The 11486-nt window shown below is 39.6% G+C and overlaps 1 pseudogene; it reads left to right on the top strand.

Annotated features, from left to right (window-relative positions):
- The first annotated feature begins 4413 nt into the window (after positions 1-4413).
- Positions 4414-4522, top strand: LOC121281612 (annotated as a pseudogene).
- The last annotated feature ends 6964 nt before the right edge of the window (positions 4523-11486 follow it).

The raw sequence follows: 11486 nt of genomic DNA, 5'->3' as shown, positions 1-11486 counted from the left end.
AGAGTTACAATACATGAAGGCTTGGCCTAAGTAGCCAAGTAATTATGGTACTGGGTTTGTAACCCCAAGATCAAGAGTTCAAATCTCACAATGGCAAACTATGATCCTGGCAACCAAGTAGGCCAATTATTTAGCTTGGCCTAAATAGCCAAGTGGTCATGGTACTGGGTTTGTAACCCCAAGATCAAGAGTTCAAATCTCAAAATAGCAAACTATGAAACAATGTAACTTCATCTGAAACAGATGGAAACGGGTTTGTACTCGAAAGAGTTACAATACATGAAGGCTTGGCCTAAGTAGCCAAGTGGTTATGGTACTGGGTTTGTAACCCCAAGATCAAGAGTTCAAATCTCACAATGTCAAACTATGAAACATGTAACATCATCTGAAACAGATGGAAACAGGTTTGTACTCAAAAGAGTTACAATACATGAAGGCTTGGCCTAAGTAGCCAAGTGGTTATGGTACTGGGTTTGTAACCCCAAGATCAAGAGTTCAAATCTCACAATGGCAAACTATGATCCTTGCAACCAAGTAGGCCAATTATTTAGCTTAGTCTAAATAGCCAAGTGGTCATGGTACTGGGTTTGTAACCCCAAGATCAAGAGTTCAAATCTCACAATGGCAAACTATGAAATAATGTAACTTCATCTGAATAAGAACAGATGGAAACATGTTTACTTGAAAGAGTTACAATACATGAAGGCTTGGCCTAAGTAGCCAAGTGGTTATGGTACTGGGTTTGTAACCCCAAGATCAAGAGGCTTGGCCTAAATAGCCAAGTGGTTATGGTACTGGGTTTATAACCCCAAGATCAAGAGTTCAAATCTCACAATGGCAAACTATGAAACAATGTAACTTCATCGGAATAGGAACAGATGGAAACATGTTTGTACTCAAAAGATTTACAATACATGAAGGCTTTGCCTAAGTAGCCAAGTGGTTATGGTACTGGGTTTGTAACCCCAAGATCAAGAGTTCAAATCTCACAATGGCAAACTATGAAACAATGTAACTTCATTTGAAACAGATGGAAACGGGTTTGAACTCGAAAGAGCTACAATACATGAAAGCTTGGCCTAAATAGCCAAGTGGTTATGGTACTGGGTTTATAACCCCAAGATCAAGAGTTCAAATCTCACAATGGCAAACTATGAAAAACTATGAACATAAATTTACTCAGCATCCAGTCACAAATTGCAATTCCTTTATGGCTTGGCCTAAATAGCCAAGTGGTTATGGTGCTGGGTTTGTAACCCCAAGATCTAAAGTTCAAATCTCACAATGGCAAATTATAGCTTGGCCTAAATAGCCAAGTGGTTATGGTACTGGGCTTATAACCCTAAGATCAAAAGTTCAAATCTCACAATGGCAAACTATGAAACAATGTAACTTCATCTGAAACAGATGGAAACGGGTTTGTACTCGAAAGAGTTACAATACATGAAGGCTTGGCCTAAGTAGCCAAGTGGTTATGGTACTGGGTTTGTAACCCCAAGATCAAGAGGCTTGGCCTAAATAGCCAAGTGGTTATGGTACTGGGTTTATAACCCCAAGATCAAGAGTTCAAATCTCACAATGGCAAACTATGAAACAATGTAACTTCATCTGAATAGGAACAGATGGAAACATGTTTGTACTCGAAAGAGCTACATCTCCAGTCTAATTTTGGCTTGGCCTAAATAGCCAAGTGGTTATGGTACTGGGTTTGTAACCCCAAGATCAAGTATTCAAATTTCACAATGGCAAACTATGAAACAATGTAACTTCATCTGAAACAGATGGAAATGGGTTTGTACTCGAAAGAGTTACAATACATGAAGGCTTGGCCTAAGTAGCCAAGTGGTTATGGTACTGGGTTTGTAACCCCAAGATCAAGAGTTCAAATCTCACAATGGCAAACTATGAAACAATGTAACTTCATCTGAAACAGATGGAAATGGGTTTGTACTCGAAAGAGTTACAATACATGAAGGCTTGGCCTAAGTAGCCAAGTGGTTATGGTACTGGGTTTGTAACCCCAAGATCAAGAGTTCAAATCTCACAATGGTAAACTATGCTTGGCCTAAATAGCCAAGTGGTTATGGTACTGGGTTTGTAACCCTGAGATCGAGAGTTCAAATCTCACAATGGCGAACTATGAAATAATGTAACTTCATCTGAAACAGATGGAAACAGGTTTGTACTCGAAAGAGTTACAATACATGAAGGCTTGGCCTAAGTAGCCAAGTGGTTATGGTACTGGGTTTGTAACCCCAAGATCAAGAGGCTTGGCCTAAATAGCCAAGTGGTTATGGTACTGGGTTTGTAACCCCAAGATCAAGTATTCAAATCTCACAATGGCAAACTATGAAACAATGTAACTTCGTCTGAAACAGATGGAAATGGGTTTGCTTGGCCTAAATAGCCAAGTGGTTATGGTACTGGGTTTGTAACCCCAAGATCAAGAGTTCAAATCTCACAATGGCAAACTATGACTCGAAAGAGCTACAATACATGAAGGCTTGGCCTAAGTAGCCAAGTGGTTATGGTACTGGGTTTGCAACCCCAAAATCAAGTGTTCAAATCTCACAATGGCAAACTATGAAACAATGTAACTTCATCTGAAACAGATGGAAACGGGTTTGTACTCGAAAGAGTTACAATACATGAAGGCGTGGCCTAAGTAGCCAAGTGGTTATGGTACTGGGTTTGTAACCCCAAGATCAAGAGTTCAAATCTCACAATGGTAAACTATGAAACAATGTAACTTCGTCTGAATAGGAACAGATGGAAACATGTTTGTACTCGAAAGAGCTACCTCTCCAGTCTAATTTTGGCTTGGCCTAAATAGCCAAGTGGTTATGGTACTGGGTTTGTAACCCCAAGATCAAGTATTCAAATCTCACAATGGCAAACTATGAAACAATGTAACTTCATCTGAAACAGATGGAAATGGGTTTGTACTCGAAAGAGTTACAATACATGAAGGCTTGGCCTAAGTAGCCAAGTGGTTATGGTACTGGGTTTGTAACCCCAAGATCAAGAGTTCAAATCTCACAATGGTAAACTATGAAACTATGTAACTTCGTCTGAATAGGAACAGATGGAAACATGTTTGTACTCGAAAGAGCTACCTCTCCAGTCTAATTTTGGCTTCGCCTAAATAGCCAAGTGGTTATGGTACTGGGTTTGTAACCCCAAGATCAAGTATTCAAATCTCACAATGGCAAACTATGAAACAATGTAACTTCATCTGAAACAGATGGAAATGGGTTTGTACTCGAAAGAGTTACAATACATGAAGGCTTGGCCTAAGTAGCCAAGTGGTTATGGTACTGGGTTTGTAACCCCAAGATCAAGAGTTCAAATCTCACAATGGCAAACAATGTAACTTCATCTGAATAGGAACAGATGGAAATGTGTTTGTGCTCAAAAGAGTTACAATACATGAAGGCTTGGCCTAAATAGCCAAGTATTATGGTACTGGGTTTGCAACCCCAAGATCAAGAGTTCAAATCTCACAATGGCAAACTATGAAACAATGTAACTTCATCTGAAACAGATGGAAACGGGTTTGTACTCAAAAGAGTTACAATACATGAAGCAGGCTTGGCCTAAATAGCCAAGTGGTTATGGAACAGGGATTGTAACCCCAAGATCAAGAGTTCAAAGCTCACAATGGTAAACTATGAAACAATGTAACTTCGTCTGAATAGGAACAGATGGAAACATGTTTGTACTCGAAAGAGCTACCTCTCCAGTCTAATTTTGGCTTGGCTTAAATAGCCAAGTGGTTATGGTACTGGGTTTATAACCCCAAGTTCAAGAGTTCAAATCTCACAATGGCAAACTATGAAAAACTATGAACATAAATTTACTCAGCATCCAGTCACAAATTGCAATTCCTTTATGGCTTGGCCTAAATAGCCAAGTGGTTATGGTACTGGGTTTGTAACCCCAAGATCAAGAGTTCAAATCTCACAATGGCAAACTATGAAACAATGTAATTTTAGCTTGGCCTAAATAGCCAAGTGGTTATGGTATTGGGTTTGTAACCCTAAGATCAAGAGTTCAAATCTCACAATGGGAAACGATGAAGAATTTTGGGCTTGGCCTAAATAGCCAAGTGGTTATGGTACTGGGCTTGCAACCCCAAGCTCAAGAGTTCAAATCTCACAATGGCAAACTATGAAATAATGTAACTTCATCTGAAACAGATGGAAATGAGTTTGTACTCGAAAGAGCTACAATACATGAAGGCTTGGCCTAAGTAGCCAAGTGGTTATGGTGCTTGGCCTAAATAGCCAAGTGGTTATGGTACTGGGTTTGTAACCTCCAAGATCAAGAGTTCAAATCTCACAATGGCAAAACTATGAAACAATGTAACTTCATCTGAAACAAATGGAAACGTTTGTAAGGCAGGCAGCAATTGCCTACGGCCATACTAGTCTGAAAACGCCTGATCTCGGAAGCTATGTAGACTCAGGCCTGGTTAGTAATTGGATGGGAGACTGCCTGGGAATACCAGGTGCAGTAGGCTTTGCTTGGCCTAAATAGCCAAGTGGTTATGGTACTGGGTTTGTAACCCAAAGATCAAGAGTTCAAATCTCACAATGGCAAACTATGAAACAACGTAACTTCATCAGAAACAGATGGAAACGGGTTTGTACTCGAAAGAGTTACAATACATGAAAGCTTGGCCTAAATAGCCAAGTGGTTATGGTACTGGGTTTATAACCCCAAGATCAAGAGTTCAAATCTCACAATGGCAAACTATGAAAAACTATGAACATAAATTTACTCAGCATCCAGTCACAAATTGCAATTCCTTTATGGCTTGGCCTAAATAGCCAAGTGGTTATGGTACTGGGTTTGTAACCCCAAGATCAAAAGTTCAAATCTCACAATGGCAAATTATAGCTTGGCCTAAATAGCTAAGTGGTTATGGTAATGGGTTTGTAACCCTAAGATCAAGAGTTCAAATCTCACAATGGCAAAACAATGAAATGGAAGAGACATTGAACAAATTTTAGGCTTGGCCTAAATGGTCAAGTGGTTATGGTACTGGGTTTGTAACCCTAAAATCAAGAGTTCAAATCTCACAGTGGTAAACTATGAAACAATGTAACTTCATCTGAAACAGATGGAAACGGGTTTGTACTCGAAAGAGTTACAATACATGAAAGCTTGGCCTAAATAGCCAAGTGGTTATGGTACTGGGTTTATAACCACAAGATCAAGAGTTCAAATCTCACAATGGCAAACTATGAAAAACCAAGAACATAAATTTACTCGGCATCCAGTCACAAATTGCAATTACTTTATGGCTTGGCCTAAATAGCCAAGTGGTTATGGTACTGGGTTTGTAACCCCAAGATCAAAAGTTCAAATCTCACAATGGCAAATTATAGCTTGGCCTAAATAGCCAAGTGGTTATGGTACTGGGTTTATAACCCTAAGATCAAAAGTTCAAATCTCACAATGGCAAACTATGAAACAATGTAACTTCATCTGAAACAGATGGAAACGGGTTTGTACTCGAAAGAGTTACAACACATGAAGGCTTGGCCTAAATAGCCAAGTGGTTATGGTATGGGTTTGTAACCCCAAGATCAAGAGTTCAAATCTCACAATGGCAAACTATGTAACTTCATCTGAAACAGATGGAAACGGGTTTGTACTCGAAAGAGTTACAATACATGAAGGCTTGGCCTAAGTAGCCAAGTGGTTATGGTACTGGGTTTGTAACCCCAAGATCAAGAGCTCAAATCTCACAATGGCAAACTATGAAATAATGTAACTTCATCTGAATAAGAACAGATGGAAACATGTTTACTTGAAAGAGTTACAATACATGAAGGCTTGGCCTAAGTAGCCAAGTGGTTATGGTACTGGGTTTGTAACCCCAAGATCAAGAGGCTTGGCCTAAATAGCCAAGTGGTTATGGTACTGGGTTTATAGCCCCAAGATCAAGAGTTCAAATCTCACAATGGCAAACTATGAAACAATGTAACTTCATCGGAATAGGAACAGATGGAAACATGTTTGTACTCAAAAGATTTACAATACATGAAGGCTTGGCCTAAGTAGCCAAGTGGTTATGGTACTGGGTTTGTAACCCCAAGATCAAGAGTTCAAATCTCACAATGGCAAACTATGAAACAATGTAACTTCATCTGAAACAGATGGAAACGGGTTTGTACTCGAAAGAGCTACAATACATGAAAGCTTGGCCTAAATAGCCAAGTGGTTATGGTACTGGGTTTATAACCCCAAGATCAAGAGTTCAAATCTCACAATGAAAAACTATGAACATAAATTTACTCAGCATCCAGTCACAAATTGCAATTCCTTTATGGCTTGGCCTAAATAGCCAAGTGGTTATGGTGCTGGGTTTGTAACCCCAAGATCAAAAGTTCAAATCTCACAATGGCAAATTATAGCTTGGCCTAAATAGCCAAGTGGTTATGGTACTGGGTTTATAACCCTAAGATCAAAAGTTCAAATCTCACAATGGCAAACTATGAAACAATGTAACTTCATCTGAAACAGATGGAAACGGGTTTGTACTCGAAAGAGTTACAATACATGAAGGCTTGGCCTAAGTAGCCAAGTGGTTATGGTACTGGGTTTGTAACCCCAAGATCAAGAGGCTTGGCCTAAATAGCCAAGTGGTTATGGTACTGGGTTTATAACCCCAAGATCAAGAGTTCAAATCTCACAATGGCAAACTATGAAACAATGTAACTTCATCTGAATACGAACAGATGGAAACATGTTTGTACTCAAAAGATTTACAATACATGAAGGCTTGGCCTAAGTAGCCAAGTGGTTATGGTACTGGGTTTGTAACCCCTAGATCAAGAGTTCAAATCTCACAATGGCAAACTATGTAACTTCATCTGAAACAGATGGAAACGGGTTTGTACTCGAAAGAGTTACAATACATGAAGGCTTGGCCTAAGTAGCCAAGTGGTTATGGTACTGGGTTTGTAACCCCAAGATCAAGAGTTCAAATCTCACAATGGCAAAACTATGCAACTTCATCTGAAACAGATGGAAACGGGTTTGTACTCGAAAGAGTTACAATACATGAAGGCTTGGCCTAAATAGCCAAGTGGTTATGGTACTGGGTTTGTAACTCCAAGATCAAGAGTTCAAATCTCACAATGGCAAACTATATAACTTCATCTGAAACAGATGGAAACGGGTTTGTACTCGAAAGAGTTACAATACATGAAGGCTTGGCCTAAGTAGCCAAGTGGTTATGGTACTGGGTTTGTAACCCCAAGATCAAGAGTTCAAATCTCACAATGGCAAACTATGAAACAATGTAACTTCATCTGAAACAGATGGAAACGGGTTTGTACTCGAAAGAGTTACATTAGAAATTGGCTTGGCCTAAGTAGTCAAGTGGTTATGGTACTGGGTTTGTAACCCCAAGATCAAGAGTTCAAATCTCACAATGGCAAACTATGAAACAATGTAACGTCATCTGAAACAGATGGAAACGGGTTTGTACTCGAAAGAGTTACAAAACATGAAGGCTTGGCCTAAGTAGCCAAGTGGTTATGGTACTGGGTTTGTCACCCCAAGATCAAGAGTTCAAATCTCACAATGGCAAACTATGAAACAATGTAACTTCATCTGGAACAGATGGAAATGGGTTTGTACTTGAAAGAGTTACAATACATGAAGGCTTGGCCTAAGTAGCCAAGTGGTTATGGTACTGGGTTTGTAACCCCAAGATCAAGAGTTCAAATCTCACAATGGCAAATACAATACATGAAGGCTTGGCCAAAGTAGCCAAGTAGTTATGGTACTGGGTTTGTAACTCCAAGATCAAGAGTTCAAATCTCACAATGGCAAACTATGTAACTTCATCCGAAACAGATGGAAACGGGTTTGTACTCGAAAGAGTTACAATACATGAAGGCTTGGCCTAAGTAGCCAAGTGGTTATGGTACTGGGTTTGTAACCCCAAGATCAAGAGTTCAAATGTCACAATGGCAAACTATGTAACTTCATCCGAAACAGATGGAAACGGGTTTGTACTCGAAAGAGTTACAATACATGAAGGCTTGGCCTAAGTAGCCAAGTGGTTATGGTACTGGGTTTGTAACCCCAAGATCAAGAGTTCAAATCTCACAATGGCAAACTATGAAACAATGTAACTTCATCTGAATACGAACAGATGGAAACATGTTTGTACTCAAAAGATTTACAATACATGAAGGCTTGGCCTAAGTAGCCAAGTGGTTATGGTACTGGGTTTGTAACCCCAAGATCAAGAGTTCAAATCTCACAATGGCAAACTATGTAACTTCATCCGAAACAGATGGAAACGGGTTTGTACTCGAAAGAGTTACAATACATGAAGGCTTGGCCTAAGTAGCCAAGTGGTTATGGTACTGGGTTTGTAACCCCAAGATCAAGAGTTCAAATCTCACAATGGCAAAACTATGTAACTTCATCTGAAACAGATGGAAACGGGTTTGTACTCGAAAGACTTACAATACATGAAGGCTTGGCCTAAATAGCCAAGTGGTTATGGTACTGGGTTTTTAACCCCAAGATCAAGAGTTCAAATCTCACAATGGCAAACTATGTAACTTCATCTGAAACAGATGGAAACGGGTTTGTACTCGAAAGAGTTACAATACATGAAGGCTTGGCCTAAGTAGCCAAGTGGTTATGGTACTGGGTTTGTAACCCCAAGATCAAGAGTTCAAATCTCACAATGGCAAACTATGAAAAAATGTAACTTCATCTGAAACAGATGGAAACGGGTTTGTACTCAAAAGAGTTACATTAGAAATTGGGTTGGCCTAAGTAGCCAAGTGGTTATGGTACTGGGTTTGTAACCCCAAGATCAAGAGTTCAAATCCCACAATGGAAAAACTAGGCTTGGCCTAAATAGCCAAGTGGTTATGGTACTGGGTTTAAAACCCTAAGATCAAAAGTTCAAATCTCACAATGGCAAACTATGAAACAATGTAACTTCATCTGAAACAGATGGAAACGGGTTTGTACTCGAAAGAGTTACAACACATGAAGGCTTGGCCTAAATAGCCAAGTGGTTATGGTACTGGGTTTGTAACCCCAAGATCAAGAGTTCAAATCTCACAATGGCAAACTATGTAACTTCATCTGAAACAGATGGAAACGGGCTTGTACTCGAAAGAGTTACAATACATGAAGGCTTGGCCTAAGTAGCCAAGTGGTTATGGTACTGGGTTTGTAACCCCAAGATCAAGAGTTCAAATCTCACAATGGCAAACTATGAAATAATGTAACTTCATCTGAATAAGAACAGATGGAAACATGTTTACTTGAAAGAGTTACAATACATGAAGGCTTGGCCTAAGTAGCCAAGTGGTTATGGTACTGGGTTTGTAACCCCAAGATCAAGAGTTCAAATCTCACAATGGCAAACTATGAAACAATGTAACTTCATCTGAAACAGATGGAAATGGGTTTGTACTCGAAAGAGTTACAATACATGAAGGCTTGGCCTAAGTAGCCAAGTGGTTATGGTACTGGGTTTGTAACCCCAAGATCAAGAGTTCAAATCTCACAATGGCAAACTATGAAACAATGTAACTTCATCTGAAACAGATGGAAATGGGTTTGTACTCGAAAGAGTTACAATACATGAAGGCTTGGCCTAAGTAGCCAAGTGGTTATGGTACTGGGTTTGTAACCCCAAGATCAAGAGTTCAAATCTCACAATGGTAAACTATGCTTGGCCTAAATAGCCAAGTGGTTATGGTACTGGGTTTGTAACCCTGAGATCGAGAGTTCAAATCTCACAATGGCGAACTATGAAATAATGTAACTTCATCTGAAACAGATGGAAACAGGTTTGTACTCGAAAGAGTTACAATACATGAAGGCTTGGCCTAAGTAGCCAAGTGGTTATGGTACTGGGTTTGTAACCCCAAGATCAAGAGGCTTGGCCTAAATAGCCAAGTGGTTATGGTACTGGGTTTGTAACCCCAAGATCAAGTATTCAAATCTCACAATGGCAAACTATGAAACAATGTAACTTCGTCTGAAACAGATGGAAATGGGTTTGCTTGGCCTAAATAGCCAAGTGGTTATGGTACTGGGTTTGTAACCCCAAGATCAAGAGTTCAAATCTCACAATGGCAAACTATGACTCGAAAGAGCTACAATACATGAAGGCTTGGCCTAAGTAGCCAAGTGGTTATGGTACTGGGTTTGCAACCCCAAAATCAAGTGTTCAAATCTCACAATGGCAAACTATGAAACAATGTAACTTCATCTGAAACAGATGGAAACGGGTTTGTACTCGAAAGAGTTACAATACATGAAGGCGTGGCCTAAGTAGCCAAGTGGTTATGGTACTGGGTTTGTAACCCCAAGATCAAGAGTTCAAATCTCACAATGGTAAACTATGAAACAATGTAACTTCGTCTGAATAGGAACAGATGGAAACATGTTTGTACTCGAAAGAGCTACCTCTCCAGTCTAATTTTGGCTTGGCCTAAATAGCCAAGTGGTTATGGTACTGGGTTTGTAACCCCAAGATCAAGTATTCAAATCTCACAATGGCAAACTATGAAACAATGTAACTTCATCTGAAACAGATGGAAATGGGTTTGTACTCGAAAGAGTTACAATACATGAAGGCTTGGCCTAAGTAGCCAAGTGGTTATGGTACTGGGTTTGTAACCCCAAGATCAAGAGTTCAAATCTCACAATGGTAAACTATGAAACTATGTAACTTCGTCTGAATAGGAACAGATGGAAACATGTTTGTACTCGAAAGAGCTACCTCTCCAGTCTAATTTTGGCTTCGCCTAAATAGCCAAGTGGTTATGGTACTGGGTTTGTAACCCCAAGATCAAGTATTCAAATCTCACAATGGCAAACTATGAAACAATGTAACTTCATCTGAAACAGATGGAAATGGGTTTGTACTCGAAAGAGTTACAATACATGAAGGCTTGGCCTAAGTAGCCAAGTGGTTATGGTACTGGGTTTGTAACCCCAAGATCAAGAGTTCAAATCTCACAATGGCAAACAATGTAACTTCATCTGAATAGGAACAGATGGAAATGTGTTTGTGCTCAAAAGAGTTACAATACATGAAGGCTTGGCCTAAATAGCCAAGTATTATGGTACTGGGTTTGCAACCCCAAGATCAAGAGTTCAAATCTCACAATGGCAAAATATGAAACAATGTAACTTCATCTGAAACAGATGGAAACGGGTTTGTACTCAAAAGAGTTACAATACATGAAGCAGGCTTGGCCTAAATAGCCAAGTGGTTATGGAACAGGGATTGTAACCCCAAGATCAAGAGTTCAAAGCTCACAATGGTAAACTATGAAACAATGTAACTTCGTCTGAATAGGAACAGATGGAAACATGTTTGTACTCGAAAGAGCTACCTCTCCAGTCTAATTTTGGCTTGGCTTAAATAGCCAAGTGGTTATGGTACTGGGTTTATAACCCCAAGTTCAAGAGTTCAAATC

The sequence above is a fragment of the Carcharodon carcharias genome, chromosome 8, assembly GCF_017639515.1.
Source record: "Carcharodon carcharias isolate sCarCar2 chromosome 8, sCarCar2.pri, whole genome shotgun sequence".
Lineage (NCBI taxonomy): Eukaryota > Metazoa > Chordata > Chondrichthyes > Lamniformes > Lamnidae > Carcharodon > Carcharodon carcharias.
Note: the sequence above shows the minus strand (reverse complement) of the source record. Positions and strands in the feature narration are given on the sequence as shown.